The following is a 21,711-nucleotide window of genomic DNA, read 5'->3' as shown; positions in this document are numbered from 1 at the left end:
TTTATATGTTGCCATTGAGAATTCTGATGCCAAGTTAGTTATGTTACTTTTGTAAGTGGCTTGCTTTTTTTTCAATCTGAAAGCCTGAAGGAATTTTTTTATCTTTAAAGCCCAGCATTTTTATTAGAATATATTTCAAAGTAAATTTTTGCCAGCACATAGAAGGCCTTTTCAATATGTATAACCAAGCCTTTTTTTTATTTCAGGAAAGTTTTCTTAGATTGTCATTTTAAAGATTAGTTCTGTTTCATTGTTTTTTGTTCTCCTTGGGCTCCAATCTTCTTGGGCTCTTTGATCTTTACCCATCTTTATTATCTTTATTCTTTTGGTTTTTTTCATTCTTATTTTCTGTATCTTTTACTATTATCAAACATATCTACTTTCCCTTGTGATTAATTTTTATTACTGGAATGACTTTGTCTTTTTCTTCAACTATTTCTTTAATTCAGTCAGCTCTTATATTACATCATTTTGATATGTATCTATTTTGAATTTCATAGTTTTCTTTTACATCTGCAATTTAGACTAATTCATATTGAAGCATTTCCTTGTCTTCATTAGCTCTTTATCTTCAAATGCTTTTTGTTCTTCCATAACCAAGCTTCTAATTGATACATCCCTCTTCTACACTGCTGCCCTCGCTCTTAGATGTAGTATATTCCCATGATTGCCACCTCCTCTGGTCTCATACACTTTCCAAGCCCCTTCTTTTAATCTAATCCACCAGTTATCAGAATTCTTCACAATATTTCTCCACTGGGAGTAGGACTCTCTTCTACCAAGGTTAAACCCTAGTTGATGTGATCTGAATTTTGTCCCCAATAGATTCCTCCTTGCTCTTCTTTCTTCTCTTCTATGCTTGTTGATTTTTTAATTCTTTGGAAGTTTCAGAGCTTGCTTCTGCTTATTGCGAATGTGTAGTTATTCACTATGTGAACTGTAGTTTGAAGTCATCTCTCTCTCCTAGTTATGACTAGCCATGAGCTATGGGCAATGCTATTTATTCTTTATCTGCATGGATTTAGAGGCTTTGTGGAAAGATGTGACTACAGGATGCAGCCATTAACTTACAAGAATTATGACATACTGAGCAATATCATATAAATATTGGACTAGATTATAAGTCATTAAAAATCCTTTATTGGGAGAAGATATGTTTGACAATTAATTGATTTACATTTGGACTATTAGAGGGGGTGAAAAATCTAATATTTGAGGGCATTTAAAAAAATGTAAGCACCAAATTAGCTTAAAATGGTCACCTTTTTTTCATGAGTCAACAGATAAATTCATAAGTAAAAATGTGTGAAATTTGGAAATGCCAATACTTTAACCTCTTAAAAGCCAATAGATTAAAACAGTGCATAGTGTTGCTATCATTTAATGGATTATGCACACTTTCTATTGATGCATTTGCCCTGAGGTGTGATACTAATTTCTCTGAATTCATATTTTTAAAAAAATTTCTTTGGCTCATATATAACACAAATTCATTCAAGTGTTGGCTGCATAAACAACAGATTCACCTGTAAAAAATTCTATTTACCACTTAGAAAATTTGATAATTAGTAAATGTACTATCCATTTATTGACTATAAATTACATTTTAGATAAGATATCCAAATATAAAATACATAATATCTAGATATTATATATATTATCTAAATATATAATATCTAAATATTATATATATTATCTAAATATATAATATCTAAATTTCTATTTAGATAAGAAATTTAAATAAAAAATAAATTAATATCTAAGATTATACTGAAGACAAGGTGCACTATTTTTTTCTCTTCATATTTTCTAAAACATTGGCTAAACAGTGATGGATTATTGACATTTCCTAACTAGTGTTGCTAATTTCTAACCCCATGATTTCTCCCTTTCCGCCTCTCCAACTTTACAACACAATATACCTTGACCACACCCTGCTCTCTCATTTTCAAACTTTTGTACATGCAATTCCTCCTTCCTTGGAATGTCATCTCATTCTTATTTTCCTGATAAGCCTCATTAGTTCACATAATTTTGTTTAAATTTTTTCTTATATGATGTGTTCCATGTCTAATCCCTCCAATTCTAAGGTTTTGTTTTTGTTGGAACTAATCAAAGTATTATAAAATTTTGTTGAATATAGTTGTCCACTCACAATATGCACTTTATTGAGAATTCTTATTTAGGCAAAATATTGTATGTAAACATAACATATAAAGTACAGTTGATGTATTTATCCAAAATATGCCAAATATCAGTGCTAGAACCGTTTAACAATACTCAGTAATCTTTTGTTAAGCAACATTGAGCAAAAAAAGAAAAAACTAATAGAGAAAAATTGATGGTTATATGGGTGTCCATGAGACTCTCTTAAAATTTTCACAAGTCTAAAGTACAGTTGGTGGGAGGTCACAGAGGTGCCATCAGTGGTTAACTATGAACTTACAGGGCACCAAAATACTCAAGGAAACAGTGTAAAGGTTGAGAGGGTGGATCCCAATTTAAGATAATTCTTTGTCTGACAGATCATAGAGCTAACATGCTTTCAAACCTCCTCATTCAATATGTGTCTCATAGACTCTTCTCTTTGTATGCTTTGACCATCCTCTCACACTTGCTCACACACTGGTTCCTTTATCAAAGTGGTTCTGACCACATCCCAACAATTTTACATTAGATGTTACGTAAACATGCAATGAAGTATGGTAGAAATCCATAGAGGATAATGAACGAAGCTTTCTAGAAATTAGCTACCAAGAGACTTATAGGCATAATCCTGAGTCTGTCAATAAACATTTAAAATCCAAATGCTCCATGGAAGCAACCTAAATGTCCAATGACAGATGAATGGATAAAGAAGATGTGGCACATATATACAATGGAATATTACTCAGCCATGAAAAGGAACAAAATTAGGTCATTTGTAGAGATGTGGATGGACCTAGAGTCTGTCATACAGAGTGAAGTAAGCCAGAAAGAGAAAAACAAATATTGTATATTAATGCATAAATGTGCAATATAGAAAAATGGTACAGATGAACCTATATGCAGGGCAGCAATAGAGATGCAGACGTAGAGAATGGACATGTGGACATGGGGGAGGGTGGGACAAATTGGGAGATTAGGATTGACATATATACACTACCATGCATAAAATAGCTAGCGGGAACATGCTATAAAGCACAGGAAGCTCAGTTCAGTGCTCTGTGACAACCTAGATGGGTGGGATTGGGGGGCGAAGGTAGGTCCAAGAGAGAGGGGATATAGGTATACATATAGCTGATTCACTTCATTGTACAGCAGAAATTAACACAACATTGTAAAGCAATTATACTACAATAAATAAATAAATAAATAAATCCAAATGCTCCAGACCACAAAGGAAATTAATGATCAGGGAATCTAAGATCTTAGAACAAGAATGTAGCTCAGGAGAGTCTTCTGCTTTCAAACAGATAAGTATTAGTTTTCCCATTTTACAGATGTGTTCACTGAACCTCTGACATAGCAAATAAAATGCCCAAAGCCCCAGTTATTATCAGTAGTGGAGAAGAAAAATGGTCCTTTGCCTCCCGTGTACTTTTATAATACTGTGACCACTCAATCCCAATGGCCATCTTAGTTTAAGCATTAGTTTTGCACCAATAATCTTTTTAAAAAATTATAAAAGAATAGCATTAACTCTGCCTTGTGAGTGATGTGATGGGCAAAATTAAAATTGAGCACATAAATGTCACTTATCAAAACATACTGAAGAAATATAGGTCATGATAATTAAAAAAATTAAATAGAAACTGGTTAAATAAAAAGCAAAAATATTATATAAGAATATGGACTATGAAGTTCATCAAAGGAAAGCAAAGAGTAGACAAAATTCAAAGTATGGACAAAAAGCAAATATTTGATCTAAACTATTATTGAGATATATGATAACTAACATCTTTAAAGTTAAAATTAATGTAACGAACGACTCAGTATTTAAAATGTAAAGCATTTTCACCCATAGTATAAATATTTAAAAAACTAAGTTAGGACTTTCTTATTTTGAGGCATTTTAAGAAAATTTTCAAGGAAAGATAAGAAACCAAGAAGGAAGACTAACAGGTCTAAAGGCAGTTGGAAGAGTAGTTGGTCAAGTTAAGACACGATGAGTCCAAATGTAGTTAGAAAATAATATTTTTACTTATAATAATTTAAAATTTGCAATAAGCACAAAACCTCCTATAATTAGCAATAATTCAACTATAATATATAAGTTCAATAAGGGAAGGATTGTTATTACAATAACATTTGCTTTATTGTCTCAGGACTAAATGTTTAATGGCATTATGTTTACAGAATAAAATATATTTAACTCACAGTTGAATTGTATCAACAAATACTACTGTTTTGGATTGTGTTCTTAATGTCAAAGACCACCAGCTAGAATTTTTAAGTATTACTTTTAAAACTTTTGAAGACTTTGAATTTTTATTTTAGCATCTTTGAATAGCTTATATAATAAAAACATTTACATACAATTATATTACAGACATAAAATAATCTAAAGACCAGGAAACTCAGAAAGAGAAAGGTCTATTTCATTCCCCATAATGCAGCCTCTACAAAATGAAAATAATGAATTCTGTCTTGTGACTATTACAGTCACGCTTAAATAAGTGATTCTTGTAATCAGAATTATTGGTAAAGAATTTATCAAAACAAAAGTCTCTCTACTGAATACAGCCATGAAACCGTGCACCGTGAAGTGTTTCTTTAATTGTTGTTTCTTTTGGGAATACTTAAAAAAGAGAGGAAAAGAGAGTGCTTATAATTTTCATTCTTAATACAACACTGGAAGCTCACAATTCACAGCATAATTAAGTCTACTGTTGACACTATGTGCAAGGCTGGCACTTCTTCCATTCAGACTGATGTCACTTAATCAAGCACCACTGATACTTTGTAATAATCTGCAAGAAAATATTTAAGATCTACAGCAATATAAAAGTCCACTACAGAAGTAGGGGAAATATGCACTAAAATTATATTTCTAAGCATAATCCAAAGGATGCTCAACTAATATAGCATTAAATTAAAAATGACATGAGTACATCAAATCCTGAAAGGACGGTGCTTATGATTTTTAAATATCACCTTAAAGTAGTTTTTTAGTATCATCTATATGTATATTTTGTACTTGTAGATGACAGCATTTCCCAAACTTCCATTAATACTACCTCAGTGAGACTCCTCCACCCATGTACAAACATTAAGCACTCTGATAGACATGTTCCCTGCTCTAGACTTGAACCTAACTCTTCCCAACCTGCTAACTCACCCTTTCTTCTCAGTGTTCTTAACTTTGTAAGTATTCATTTCTCTTTATTGCACATTTGGCAAATTTGACCATGCTTCCTATTATATTGTATAGCTTTTGAACACAGAGACTGCAACTCCTTTTTTCATGTGATAAAGCTCTCTATAAATCCAAACCAAGGTCTGATTCTGGACCTATGATAGCAGAGTATAAAAAGTTATGGATTAATCATTCATTACTTTCTTAAATGCCTGATTCAATCAAAAGTGTTGCCAGGAATGATCTGACCTTGTTCCTCAGGTCTCCCATAAATGAGTTCTAGCCAATGATTGGGCTCTTATCTGGTACTTCCAATTCCCACAAGGAAGAAATTTCCTGTCCTTGAAGACCAGTTTTATTTTGGAGAAAATTTTATTTCAGACTTTGTTCAGGGCTCTTCTTCCAGGTTTCTGCTACCCTAGAATTACCAAGGACAGTGCTGCTTGAATGCTGTTTCTTTTTTATCAGAATCAAAAAGCAAGACCAGCAACCTATAACTAGATCTAGAGTTAGGCAAGAATTCATGAGACATAAAGCCAAAGAGTTGGATTTAATATTTTGGTCCTGGAAAATCAGAGTGAATATTGATATTGTATAAGACAAACCACTCTAAATTAGTGTGTTTTAGAATGGTTTTTATTTGTATGTGCTAAGCTAAAGATTTTCATTATATTCAAGTAAAAGGATAACTTTACTTAATAGGTGATCAGGTTTCTTTTTCTTTTTTATTTTTTTTGGCCACACCACGAAGCATGCAGGATCCTAGTTCCCCAACCATGGATCGAACCCACTCCCCCTGCAGTGGAAGTATGGAGTCTCAACCACTGGACCACCAGCGAAGTCCCAATAGGTGATCAGCTTGGAAACTACCCTGAGATTTATAATTTAAAACTACTGAGGAGTTACTATAATGAATGTCAAACTGTATTAAGATAAAACACGGGACGTAAAGGATCTGATATTACTTAGTCTTAAAAATGACACAAGAGTGTCACTGTATCAACTAAAAACACACAAGAGTAGCTGCAATAGGTGGGAAGCTTATTGTGCAAAAGTGAGTAGTGATCAACTCTCATCAGAATTCCCTGGGAATAGAATAAGTAGAAATTTTCTTCAAATATATCATGCCAGTTCTACAATCAAGGAAAAGCAGCATATATTTAGCATTATCCAATACCGAAGGTAATTCAAATAGATTTATAAACTGTTTTAGAAGTGTCTAAATTGAGGACATAAATAATATCCCCAAAAGTATTTGAATACCACTATCTTGCCACTATTACACATTTTATAATTTTGACTGTTCATTGATATACATAGCCTCATTTGATCATCACAAAAACCTTGAGAAACAGAAAGGCAAATTGGTCTTCATTTATCCAACATAGCCTCAGTTTTAGGTTTTTACCAAGCAGATGTAGCCACTTCATTTTGAGCATTTCCCAAAGTGTTCCAGTTTAGGTCAAATTATATGGATACCATAGGTATAACACTCCTTTCCTCATTTTACAATTGAAAAAATCAAGATGCTCTGCTGGAATTATATCAGCACAACCAATAATAGGACTGATATTTAATGGGAGGCCTCTGATTTTTCAATATTAAAGGCATGTTCTTCCAAGGTACAGAACTAGGTCATTTTTAGGGTACATTTTAATTCTTAAAAGGAGGGGTTTTCCCTAATATGTTTACTAACTGGCAACCAAATTTCAATTTTTCCAAACATGCGCTGCAAGTAAAATATGCCCAAACCTCATGAATCACAGTTTGTTATAGTTCATTTAAAACAGAAGTAGAAGGGGTGGCAGATTAGGAACAACCAAAAATTCTTTGCAACTGCTCCCATGGAGAAGTGACTCTATGATCATTGACCTAGAATCTGAGTGAGGTCTGTGACTGTTTTGACTAATAGAATATAGCGAATATATACCCAAGTCAGTATTTAGTCCAGGGCTTTAAAAGACTCCATCTTGCATTTCTTGTCTCTTGGAACACTTTCTTTGACTGTGAGCTTTGACCTGGTATGCTAATAGTCTATCCTTGAGACTGCCATGCCAAAGAGGCCGATACAGGTGCTGTTTTCAAAAATTCCAGATGAGTTTAGCCATCCAGCCACCCCTGGTTAGGCATCAGAAATGTGTGTGAAGTCATCTTGACCCTCCAGACCATCCCAACCACTGGCTGAGTACTACCAAGTGGTATCACTGAACACTGTATAGAGCAGTAGTATGAGCCGGCTGAGCCCTGCCCAAATTACTGACTCTCAAAATCATGAAATATAATAAATCATTTCTTGCTTTAAGCTTCCAGGTTTTGGGGTGATTTGTTATGTAGCAATAGATAACTAGGGCAGAATTTGGTGCCTGGAAGTAAGGTGTTATGATAACAAAAAAATCATAAAACATGTAGCATTGGTTGGGACAGGGTGGTGGGCAGGAGCTGGTAGGAACTAGTGGTAAAAGCTTGAATGGCCTTGGGGAGACCATTAGGGCTTCAAGGACAAAGAGGAAAATCTTATTGGAGCCCAGTGAAAAGGTCAGCTGAGTTACATACAGACAGAAAAGTTAGCAAAACTGTTGCCTGCAGCAATATGGAAAACAGAAAAGCAACCTAATGATCTCAGAAATCTTGCTAAAGAGATTTGCAGGCAAAAGTTTTCCTAGCCACCCATAACAAAATGAAAGCTGAGGGAGACAAACTAAGAAAGAAATCCTTAAGTCTTCTAACATAGTTGCAGAATATACTAAAAGCTCAGGAAAGTCTTTCCAAGCCAAAGCAAACAAACGAAGCAAAAACAACCCCAAAACAAAAACTATGAAAAGAAATAACTTCAGAGAAAAGATCAAACTCAGGTCCCTAGTAAAGCATGGTCTGAGAGCAAAGATTAAGTCAGGGTGAAAAGTGTAAAACCTTTTTAAAGACCTCACAGAGACTTAAGGTGGTGTTTTGTAGACGCTTTCAGCTGACGAAATGCCTTTTAAGGACAAAAGCTTTCTAGGGAAAGTCCTATAGACTCTCTCTTTTTAAATACTGGGCTTCTAAGAATCTTGAGGGCATTGTCTCAGCCTAGCAGAGTGTCCAAGAAATAGAAGAGCTTACTTTGAAGATATTTATGGGTGTGGTGTTGTCTGTTGAAATGGACAGTAAATTGATTCACATGAAGTCTACAGAGCTTTTAAAAAAATTATACCTCTTGAACTCGAAAAAATAGTGATATTACAGAATGGAAAAAGGCATTAGGACCCCTAATTTCCAGCAGGCAGAAAGATGGCTGAGAAAACTACTCAGCTGTAAACATAGATTATTTCTTATAGGAAAGAAGGGTGAATCTAATGTCGGAACCAAGAGCTCAAAGGGAGAAGCCAATAGGCACAGATAATCATTTCTATGGAGCAGTTCTGGGTTCTTTTTTTTTTTTTTTTTAATGGCAACACATGACTGACTGGATTTCAGAATTGCTATGGACCAGAGATTGCCATATGCCTTCTGTCTGAAGGAGTGCCTTTTTGAAAGGAGTGCCTATTGCTAGTATCCTGTGCCTATCTCATCATTGTATGTTGGTTGTGGGAAATAGGTATCTCATATCTTATCCAAAGGTTAAGATGAAGAGAAACCATACAGGAAGAACTGCACACACAATTGGGCTTGATTTAGAGAGATGAGGTCTTAGAGTCTGAGATAACATTGCAATAGCACAAGAATTTGTGGGATTTAGAGAAAGTGAGTTTATTTTCCATGTGGAAGAAATATAAACAATTTGTAGATCAGGGCAGACCATGGTGAATTTAAGATGACTGCATATTCTTTGAAACTCTTCTCATTAAGAGTCAGCCTATCATTCTTCTCTTTGAATTAAGTGAGTTCTATTATCACTTTGATTTATATAATTCAGCAGAAGTAACACTATCCCTATTTTAACTCAGTAAATTTCTTCAAATCAATAAAGACCATTTACAACACACTACCAGCCTACAGCTAGCATCATACTTAATGGTGAATGACTAAACACTTGCTCTCTAAGATTAGGAACAAAGTAACAATGTCTATCTTACCATTTCTATTCAAAATTATACTGAAAATTCTAACTAGTGCAGTAAGACAAGAAAAAAGAAACAAAAGGTATACAGATTGGAAAGGAAGAAATAAATTGATGGCATGATTTATGTAGAAAACCAAGAAAAGAAAAACCTGAAACTAATAAGTATAGCAAGTTTATAGGATACAAGGTCGATATATAGAGCAATTACATTCGTATATACCAACAATGAACAAGTGGAATTTGAAGTTATAAAATAGTACCATTTACAATAGCATAAAAAATGCAATACTTAGGTACAAATCAAAAAACTATATATAGGGTTTGTATGTGGAAAAGAAAAAACACTGATGTAAGAAATAAAAGACTTTTTAATGGAATGGTATTGCATGTTTATAGATTAGAAGACTCAATATTGTTAAGATGTCAATTATTTGTAACTTGACCTATAGGTTCAGTGAAATCCTTGTCAAAAGCCCAGGAAGCTATATTGTTGATATCAAAGAACTGATTCTAAATTTGATATGGAAAGGCAGAAGACCTAGAATGGTCAATAAAATATTAAAAAAAAAAACCAAAAACCAGAAATCTATTTAAAGACTTATTATAAAGATAAAGTAATTAACACAGCATGGTATTGGCAAAAAATAGATCTATAGAGTTAATATATCAGAGCATAGGACCTAGAAACAGACCCTCACAAATACAGTTAATTCATTTTTCACAAAGTTTCAAAGGCAATTCAATGAGAAATCATAGACTTTTTAACAAATGGTGCTGAAAAAATTAGACATCCATATGCAAATAAAATAAATTTAGATACAGACCTTATACCTTACACTAAATTAGAATTAATTCATAACAGATTATAGACCTAAGTGTAATATGAAAAACTAACAACAGCAACAACAACAAACTATTAGAAGAAAGCATAGGAGGAAATCTATGTGACCTGGGGTTTGGTGATGAGTTCACAGATACAACATTAAAATTATGATCCATAGAAGAAAAAAATGATAAATTAATAAGCGTCATTAAAATTAAAACTTCTGCTCTGAGAAAGACAATGTCAGGAGACAAGTCACAGACTGGGAGAAAATATTTGCAAAACACATATCTGATAACGGAATTATATCAAAATATTCAAAGAACTCATAAAATTCAACAAGAGATATGAACAGATATTTCACCAAAGAAGTTATACAGATGGCAAATAAGCATATGAAAAGATATTCAATATGATTCGTCCTTAGGAAAATGCAAATACCATTACACGCCTAATACTGCAGAATCGCTAAAATCCAAAAATCTGTAAATAGCAACTCCTGGTTAGGATGCAGACCAACAGGAACTCTTATTCATTGATGATGGAAATGCAAAATGGCACAGCCAGACTGGAAAAGAGTCCTACCATATCATATAATCCAGTAATCACACTCTTAGATATTTACCTGACTGATCTGAAAACCTATGCCTACACAAAAACATACATGTGAACATTTGTACCAGGTTTATTTATAATCACCCAAAACTGAAAGCAATCAAGATGACCTCCAACAGGTGAATGGATAAACAACTATGGGACATCCATACAACGGCACATTATCCAGAGATAAAAAGCTCTCAAGTTACACAAAGACACAAATGAACCTTAAATGTATATTGCTAAGTAAAGGAAGCCAGACTGAAAAGGCTATATACTGTATGATTCCAACTATACGACATCTAGTAAAGACAAAACTGATAGAAGTGATAGTGTGGGAAAACTGACTCACTGCTAAGTTTACTAGGTTAGGTGTGTGTGTGGTGGGTGAAGTCCAGGGATTTTTTAGGGTAGTGAACCCATTCTGTATGACACTGTAATAATGGATATATGATACAACGCATTTGTCAAAACCAACAGAGCTTTCTAAAACAAAGTGTGAAGCTTAACATAGGCACATTAAAAAAAAAAATTCAGGTTTTAGGGCTCCAGGATGGAATGCAGAATGTGACAAAACAAATCTAACTGTATTACACTTGTATGAAATAACCTCATTGAAAGGTGCTAACCTTAGTAACTCTGGAAATGAGTAGAGTCTGTAAGACTAAAGGCAAAAGGAACTGTATGTAAGCACTGCACTATAGCTGAAAAGGTTGTTTCCCTAGGGGTACAGGTTAATAATTCTAAAACTACTATACATTTATACTGAAATTGAAAAACAAGTAAATGGATGGCAGACAGTGGTAGTTAGGTTTCTCACTGTTGGAGTAAAAGATTACAGATAGATAGCAAGAAGAGGAGGCTAGAATAAATTGTGTGCTAATGGATCAGAGTTGGAGATACCAGCATATGAATTCATGTTTAGCTTAAGAAAGATACAGAATGTTAGTTAGTACAGAAATATTTATAGATGTGTGTATATAGATATTATCTCCTTGTCCTGTTAGCTGAGAGGACCCTAAAGCACTAACACCATTATGGCAATGAGCACACTAGGCACACAGATCTTGAGTTCCAATACTATTCTCCAATTTAAAGAAAAACAAACCTGGGTTTCTTAGAGAACTGGCTGATTTTAGGACAGAGCAGAAAATATATAAGATGATTCTGGAGCATCTTGTAGTGAAAGAAAGTAAGGAAGCACTCCAAAAAAAAAAAAAAATCAACAATAGGGTATGTCAAAAGGTATAGAGCCAACAAAACGAGTTCACGATGGCCAAAGCTGGAACAATTTGAGCAACAAAATAAACAGATTAGTATTTGATTATTATCCAAAGTATAAAATAAATATCCATGAGTCCATACTGATAGTAAATAAATGATTTCATAAATAAATATATGGATTAGAATCTCCTGTGTAGAAAAATTCCAAATAATTTATATAAACACTCTGTTCTTAAGAAAGGGGAGCAAAATTCAATCCAGGCGTTCAAAGTTAACATCAGTAGCTAAAAGTCATATTGATAATACATACATTTGATATACATCAAGGTATGTATAGTATGTACCCATCACATACGCTCCATGTGATGACACCACTGCATTTTCCTCCTAAAAACAAAAGGAAACCATAAAGAAAATAAAAAGACAACCCACAGAATGGGACCGACAAGGGATTAGTCTCCAAAATTTACAAACAGCTCATGCGGCTTAATATCATTAAAATAAACAACCCAATCAAAAAATGCGCAGAAGACCTAAATAGACATTTCTCCTAAGAAGACATAGATGGTCAAGAGGCACATGAAAAGATGTTCAACATCACTAATTATTAGAGAAATGCAAATCAAAACTACAATAAGATATCAACTCACACCAGACAGAATGGCTATCATCAAAAAATCCACAAACAGTAAATGCTGGAGAGGGTGTGGAGAGAAGTGAACCCTCCTACACTGTTGGTGGGAATGTAAATTGGTGGAGTCACTATGGAGAATAGTACAGAGGTTCCTTAAGAAACTAAAAACAGAGCTACCATACGATCCCACAATCCAACTCCTGGGCATATACTTGGAGGAAAACATGGTTCGGAGAAAACATGGGATACATGCACCCCAATGTCCATTGCAGTGCTGTTTACAACAGCCAAGACATGGAAGCAACCTAAATGTCCATCAACAGAAGAATGGATAAAGAAAATGTGGTACATATATACAAGGGAATATTACTCAGCCATTAGAAAGAATGAAATAATGCCATTTGCAGCAACATGGATGGACCTAGAGATTGTCATACTGAGTGAAGTAAGTCAGATAAGAGAAAGAGAAATACCGTATGATATTGCTTGTATGTGGAATCCAAAAAAAAATCATACTAATGAACTTGTGTACAAAAGGAAACAGACTCACAGACTTTGAGAATGAACTTATGGATACCAGGGGGAAGGGAGGGGAGGGATAGTTAGGGAGTTTGGGATCGACACGTACACACTGCTATATTTAAAATGGATGACCAACAAGGACCTACTGTATAGCACAGGAAACTCTACTCAATATTCTGTAATAACCTAATAGGGAAAAGAATTTGAAAAAGAATAGATATATGTGTATGTATAACTGAATCACTTTGTTGTACACCTGAAACTAACACAACATTGTTAATCAACTATACTCCAATACAAAAATAAAAAGTTTTTAATAAAAACACATTAGCCCAATATAATCATGAGAAAAACATCAGACAATTGTCAAGAAGCATATCCTAAAAAACACCTAACTAGTAATCCTCAAAACTGTCAAGGTCATCAAAAAAAGAAAACACTGAGAAACTGTCATAGCCAAGAAGAGCCTAAGGATACATGACTACTAAATGCAATATGGTATCCTGGGTGAGATCCTATAAAAACAACAGAAAAAAGATATTAAAACTGAGGAAATCTGAATAAAGTATAAACATTACGTATCAATATTATTTCATTAATTGTGACCAAATACAGTACTATTTTCAAATGTTAATAATAGAAGAAACTGAGTGTGAAATATATAGGAACTCCCTGTACTACCTTCTCAAAAATTGTATAATTTAAAACTGCTTTAAAATGAAGTTTATTTCAAAAAAGAGCAAGTTTGGAAAACTTAACAATACTCAAGTTGAAGATAATGTAGACTATAAAGGTATATTAATCAAGACATTAAGATAGACACACAGAACAATGAAACAAAAAAGAGAGTTCACAAATATATTCTCACTAATATGACCAATTGATTTTCAAGAATGGTGATAAGGAAATTCAGTGAGAAAAAAATAGTCTTTCAACAAATAGTGATGGAAAAATTGGATATTCTCATGCACAAAAATGAACTTAGAACACATGAGTCAAAGAATAAATCAGGAGAAATTTGAAAATATTTTCAGCTCAATGAAAATGAAAGCACAATTAATCAAAATTAGTGTGATACAATGAAAACAGTGCTTAGAGTGAAACTTATATCACTGAATGCATACATTACAAAATAAGAAAAACTAAAATTAATAATCTAAGCTTTCACTTCAGGAAACTAGAAAAAAAAGAAGAACAAAGTAAATCCTGAGTAAGCAGAAGAAAAGATATAATAAAAATTAGAGCAGAAATCAATAAAATGAAAATAGGAAATCAATAGAGAAAATCAATGAAAACAAAAGGCTGGTTCTTTGAAAAGATTAATGAACTCAATAAGCATCTAGCTAAGCTAAGAAAAAAAAGAAAGGACACAAATTATTAACATCACAAACGAAAGAGGGTACATCACTGCAGATGTTATGGACATTGAAAGGATAATAAATGAATACGATGAACATCTCAACGCCAACAAATTTGATAACCTATATGAAGTGGACCAATTCTTTGAGACACAATCTGCCAAAATTCACACAAGAAGAAAAACATAATCTGAATAGGCCTACAGCTATAAAATAAATTGAGTAAATAATTAATAACCTATTAAAAGAGAAAGCATTGGGCCTATGGGCTCACTGGTGAATTCTACCAAACGTTTAAGGAAGAAGTTACACCAAATCTTTACAGTTTCTTTCAGCAGACAGAAGCAGAGGAAGTGCTTCATAACTAACTCTATGAGGCCAGCATTACCCTGATACCTAACTAACTAGACAAGGACATTACCAAGAAAATAAAACTATACGTGTAATGAGTACTGATGCAAAAATCCTCAACAAGGTATTAGCAAATTGAATCTAACAATGTATAAAAAGATAACACACTACAACCAAGTGGGATTTATTCCAGATATGCAAGGCTAGCTCAGCATTCAAAAATCAATTGGCGTAATATATCACATTAATAGGCTAAAGAAGAAAAATCACGTGATCATATCAGTACATGCAGAAAAAGCATTTGACAAAATCCAACACCCATTCATGATAAAAACTCTCAGGAAAGTAGGAATAGAGGGGAACTTTCTCAACCTGATAAAGAACATCTACAAAAACCCTACAGCTAACATTATACTTAATGATGAGAAACTCAAAGGTTTCCCACTAAGATCAGGATCAAGGCAAGAATGTCTCCTCTTACCACTCCTTTTCAACAATATACTAGAAGTTCCAGCTAATGCAATAAGACAAGAAAGGGAAATAAAAGGTATATAGATATGGAAGGAAACTTTGTTCATAGATGACATGATCTCCTATGTAGCAAATTCAAAAGAATAGACAAAAAAAATCCTGGAACTAATAAGTGATTATAGCCAGGGTGCAGAATACAATATTAATATACAAAAGTCAGTCACTCTCCCATATGACAGCAATGAAAAAGTGGAATTTGAAATTAAAATCACAATTCATTTTTATTAGCAGCAGAAAAAGGAAGAAAGAAATACTTATGTATCTAACAAAATATGTACAAGATCTATATAAGGAAAAATACAAAATTCTGATGAATGAAATCACAGAATAACCAAATAAAAGGAGAGGTAATTATGGATAGGAAGACTCAATATTGTCAAGATGTGAGTTCCAAACTGATCTATAAATTCAACACAATTCCAGTCAAAAACACAGGAAGTTATTTTTTGGATATCAACAAACTGATTTTAAAGTTCATATGGGAAGGCAAAAGACTCAGAATAGCCAACATGATATTGAAAAAAGAAGAACAAAGTTGGAGGACTGACACTAACTGACTTCAAGACTTACTACAGGGCTACAGTAATCAAGACAGTGTGATACTGGTGAAAGAATAAACAAATAGATCAATGGTACAGAATAGACAGCCCAGAAATATCAATAGATTCACATAAATGTAGTCAACTGATCTTTGGCAAAGGGGAAAAGGCAACACAATGAAGAAAAGATCATCTTTTCAACAAATGGTGCTGGAATAACATGACATCCACATGCAAAAAAAATATATATATATATATATACATATATATAGAGACACACACACAAACTTTACACGTGTCACAAAAATTAATTAAAAATGGATCACAGACCTAAATGTGAAACATAAAATTATAAAACTCCTAGAAGAAAAGATAGGGGGGAAAAAATCTAGATAACTTTTGGTTTAGTGATCACTTTTTAGATAGGACACCAAAGGCACCATCCACGAAAGAAAAACGTGATAAACTGGATTTCATTAAAATTAAAAATTTCTGCTGTGCAAAAGACGTCAAGAGAATAAAAATACTGTGTGTCTCTGAGCCACAGACTCAGAGAAAATATTTGCAAAAGACACATCAGATAAAAGACTGTTATCCTAAATAACAAAGACTGTTATCCTAAAGAACTCTTAAAACTTAACACTAAAAAAATAACTCCATTTGAAAATGGGCCAAAGACCTTAACAGATACCTCACCAAAGAAGATATACACACAGATGGCAAATAAGAATGTGAAAAGATGCTCCACATCGTAGGTCATCAGGGAAATGCAAATTAAAACAACAATGAGATACCATTACCTACCTATTAGAATGGTTGAAATCCAGAACACTGACAACACCAAATGCTGGTGAGGATGTGGAATAACAGGAACTCTCATACATTGCTGATAGGAACACAAAATGGTACGGCCACTTTGGAAGATAACTGGGTAGTTTATTATGAAACTAAACATATTCTCACCATATGATCCAGCAGTCACATTCCTTAGTATTTACCCAAAGGAGGGGAAAACTTACGTTAAGACAAAAACCTGCACACAGATGTATATAGCAGCTTTATTCATAATTGCCACAACTTGGAAGGAACTAAGGTCTCCTTCAGTAGGAAAATGAATAAATCAATTCTGGTACATCAGGAAAATGGAATTTCATTCAGCACTAAAAAGAAATGAGTTATCAAGCTATGGAAAACATGCAGGAAACTTAAATGCATATTACAAGAAAAAAGAAGCCAGTCAGAAAAGGCCACATACTCTATGATTCTAAACATATGACATTTTGGAAAAGGCAAAACTATAGATACAGTAAAAAGATCAGTGGGTACCAGGGTTTAAAGGGGAAGGAGGGATGAAAAGGCAGAGCACAGAGGATTTTTAGGGTAGTGAAAATACTCTGTATGATACTCTAATGGTGGATACATGTCATTATACATTTGTCCAAATCCATAAAATATACAACACCAAGAGTAAACCCCAATGTAAACTACAGCCTTTGGGACAGTCATGTAGCTGTGTAGATTCTCAATTACAACAAATGTAGAACTCTGGTGAGGGATATTCATAATATGGGAGGCTATGCATGCATAGGATCAGGGTGTATATGGGAAATCTTTGTACCTTCTTCTCAATTTTGCTATGAACCTATAACAGCTCTTTAAAAATAAACTCTGTTTTTTAAAAAAACCAAAACCTTAGTGAGAAAAAAACCCACCTCAACCCCTACTTCACACTTCACACAAAAATTAACATGAAATAAATCATAGGCCTAAATATACAAGATTAAATTATTTAAATTATAAGCTGTAATACAGAAAAACGTTTCACCTAAGTGTGTATAGAAGTATAGATTGATATTGATCTCTCTTTATAGAGAGAAACAGATTGAGAGAGACAGATCAAATTTGGCAAAATGTTAACAGTTGAAGAATCAAAGTGAAGGATATATGGGTGTTCTTTTCATTATTCTTAAAAGTTTTCTGTGGGTCTGAAAGTTTTAAATTTAAGTTTGTGGGAGAATATAATAATAGAGTCAAGTTGAAACTGAAAAAGTAAAACACTGCATTATACTCTAGGACTGCTCCAAATGTCTCAAAATAATTAAATTTGACTCTATTAAGTATTCCAGCTTTAGAAACAAAAGCTTTAAAATAGAACAAAAGGAATCAATGACAAATACACAAGAGATTAGAAATGAAAACAGAACAAAAATTCATTGAATTTAGCGACATGAAGGACAGTAGTGGCTTTGCTGAAAGTAGTTTTGATTGGGTAGTGAAAGTGGAAACCAAATTTAAGTAGAGGGGGTTGTAAATACGTATTAGAGAAATTAAAACAGCCTCGTAATAAACTGTTTTGTGAAGAAAGGGAACTGTTTCCTTTTTATTAGAGAGGAAACAGACACAGAGATAAGAAGGGTTTTAGATTGTGGTGGAAATATGATAGATTTTGCATCTGTTAAGTTTCTACTTTTTCAGTGAAGAAGTAAGGTTTTAACCTGAAATTTAGTCTTGAGAAGTTAGCAGGCTTAAAGAATTGGAAAGTTAGCTTCTAGAACATCATAAGTTTCTGTGCTATAGTGAAAGTCCATTTAATAATACATTTATATTTATACAATATTCATAGCTGTACATAAATCATTGTTCATTGAGTAGCAGCACTATCTTCTCTGTATTTATGCAAGAGAAATGAAACTATGTTCACTCAAAAAAAAAAAACTGTATTCAAATCATTACAGCAGCTTTATTCCTGATTACTAAAACTTGGGAACAACTCGAATGTCCTTCAGCTGGTCACTGAAAGAGACATCCATAAAATGGAATACTACTCAACCAAAAAGAGAAAGAAGCAAACTACTGGGTCTTCCCTGGTGGCACAGTGGTTGGGAGTCCGCCTGCCAGTGCAGGGGACACAGGTTCAAGCGGTGGTCTGGGAAAATCCCACATGCGGCAGAGCAACTAAGCCCGTGCGCCACAACTACTGAGCCTGCGCTCTAGAGCCCGGGAGCCACAACTACTGAGGCTCGCATGCCTAGAGACCATGCTCCGCAACAAGAGAAGCCACCACAATGAGAAGCCCGTGCAACCGCAGTGTAAAGTAGCCCCCCCAGCCCCCCCTCCCTCCAAGGGGCGAAGAAACAAAGACCCAATGCAGCCAAAAATAAATAATTAATAAATTTATTATTTTTTTAAAAAAAGAAACAAACTACTGATACACACAGAAACATGGATGAATCTCAACTGCATTATACTAAATGAAAGAAACCAGATTCAAAAGAATGCATAATGTCTGATTCCAAGTATGTAGTATTCTAGGAAGGCAAAAGTATAGGGTATGAAACAGACCAGTTGTTGCTTAGGCTCTGGGGGTGAAAGAGGAATAGATGAAATAGGGCCCAAGGGAAATGCTTGGAGTAATAGAATTGTTCTATTCTTGATTGTAGTGGTAGCCACATGACTGCAGGTGTTTGTCAAATTTCATAAAACTGTACACTAGAGACTTTTTACTGTATGTATAGTAAATCTTAATAAATTTTTAAAGAACTTAGTTGATAAGTTACATGTGGAGACTTGGACCTCTGACATTGATGAAAGTGGTCTTGAAAGTCTCTCGAAGTAGAAATTCCCAACTGGTGTGCCAAGAATAGGTACCAGGATGCTGGTCTCTTAGCTCTGAGGGTGGTTGAGCAGGCTCTGCGCCCCAAAGCGCCTAAACTAGGCATTTCACCGGGAAGCAGCCTTAACTGTTTACCCCACTGGGCTGTACACATACTATTATTGTTTATGTTTGCCATAATGTGAGCAATCGTGGGAAGCCCTGTCTTAGAAGGAGATGGGCCCTCCTTATAAGGAGACTGTGCTGTAGTTCTAACTACTTCACTCAGCAGTATGGTAGCTTCTAAGACACTAGCAACCAGGCTCCTAAGGAAATCTGGTCCACATAACAGAAGAAAACACAGCTGCTGTTACAGACTATACACAAAATAACAACATGAGAAAAGCTACAGGACAAAACTTAAAGGATGCAGTCAAATCTGTGGTTAGAGGTAATTAGTAACCTTAAATGTTCTCATTATTTAATAAGGAAGACTAAAACTCAATGAACTAGCATTTAATTCAATAGCTCGGGGTGGGAGGTTTATGTTAATAATAAACAAATGAAAGTAATAAAGCAGAAACTAAACTACTTAAAAAAAAAAAAAAAACCTGACATTGAAGTTCTTGCACACACAAAGGAATAGGGAAATGTAAGAAAAATATCCAAATATAAATCAGAAAATAAATTAATTACAGTTACAGCAATAAATAAAAATATGAAATTTTAACTTAAAAGGATGGGTTCCTAAGAAGATAAAAACTTACTAAAAATCTATCCAAGAACTAGTAAACCTGAATAAACCAATAACCCCTAAAGAAATCAGAAAATGTATCAAAAATCAAACTCAACTTTCTCATGTTATATCAACTTTTCAAGAACATAGAACAATTCTGTCAGGTCTACCCAGCGATAGGTGGTGATTTTCCTCTTTTTTTCTATATTTCCCAAATATAGTCAACATGCATTACTTGTATAATCAGAAACAAAACATTAAATTTTATTTTTAGAATAGCCCAGACCATTTTTCTGTTACTATTACTAATTCTTTTTGGATTTGGCCTTGGCAATCCTGATACCTCGATAAATTAAAATGAAAACACATTTAAAAAAATCATTCTCATTCTTCCAAAAAATTATCTTGCATCTTCACAGAGAATATATGTCACAATCTTTTAAACAGTATGTTTGCTTGGCAGTAGAGAATTAGTTTAAGTACATTTTAAACTAACCAGACTTGCAAAGGTTTGACCACATGTGAACATGAACTCTCAAATGAAATCTCAAATGAATCTGTTCAAAAAGCTGGACTCCAAGTTCTCCCTTATCACTTAACTGTTACACGAAAAGAAGAAATGTCAGATAATGTGACGTGTTGAAATATAAACTCCCTCTGAAATCTAAGTTGTATTTTTGTCAGATTAAACTAGTTCCCAAAGTAATGGGAAATTTATTTTTTCTCAAGCATAACAAAAGTGTTAAGGGAAAAATACTAGCTACATTTGTCCCGTATATGCTGACAGACAAGCCTCTTGTTGTCATCAGTGGGGGACATGGGGACACTATGTGACAGAGAAAATATTTCTGAAAGGGGTTATACAGTGATTGTGAAGGAATAATGAATAAGAAGCCATTTTCTTAACAGAAGAAAAAGAAAAACACAACAGCATGTTGACAAACAAAAAGCTGGAACCACCTAAAAACATCCTCAGTTTTATTTACTTTCTTCTCCATTTAAGATTTTAATAACTGACAGAAAGACTTCACGTTATCTAAGACAACAAACACATTCAATTACAAAAGGACTCCAAATATTATTTTGCATTCATCTCCATACAGTTGACCCCATGGTGAGCATACTGTAGTGTGTACAGAAGTAGAAGTATAATGTTGTATACATAAAACTTACATACTGTTATAAACCAATGTTATCTCAATAATTTTTTTAAAAGGACCTCAAAGATGTCTGTAGGTATCAAAGGAGTAGAGGTGACAACCACAGTGAAGCAAGTAAGGGAGTTGTACCAAGAGAATCCTTACCTCTTTAGCAAAAATGAATGAAGTGAGGGACACATACTATCAATAAAGAGTGAAGTTTTAGGGGTATGAGGAATTTTAGTTTCCATATACTACTCCCTGAACAAGTGTTTACCATATGCTCTT

This window comes from Balaenoptera borealis, assembly GCF_965194805.1.
Source record: "Balaenoptera borealis genome assembly, chromosome: 6".
NCBI lineage: Eukaryota > Metazoa > Chordata > Mammalia > Artiodactyla > Balaenopteridae > Balaenoptera > Balaenoptera borealis.
Note: the sequence above shows the minus strand (reverse complement) of the source record.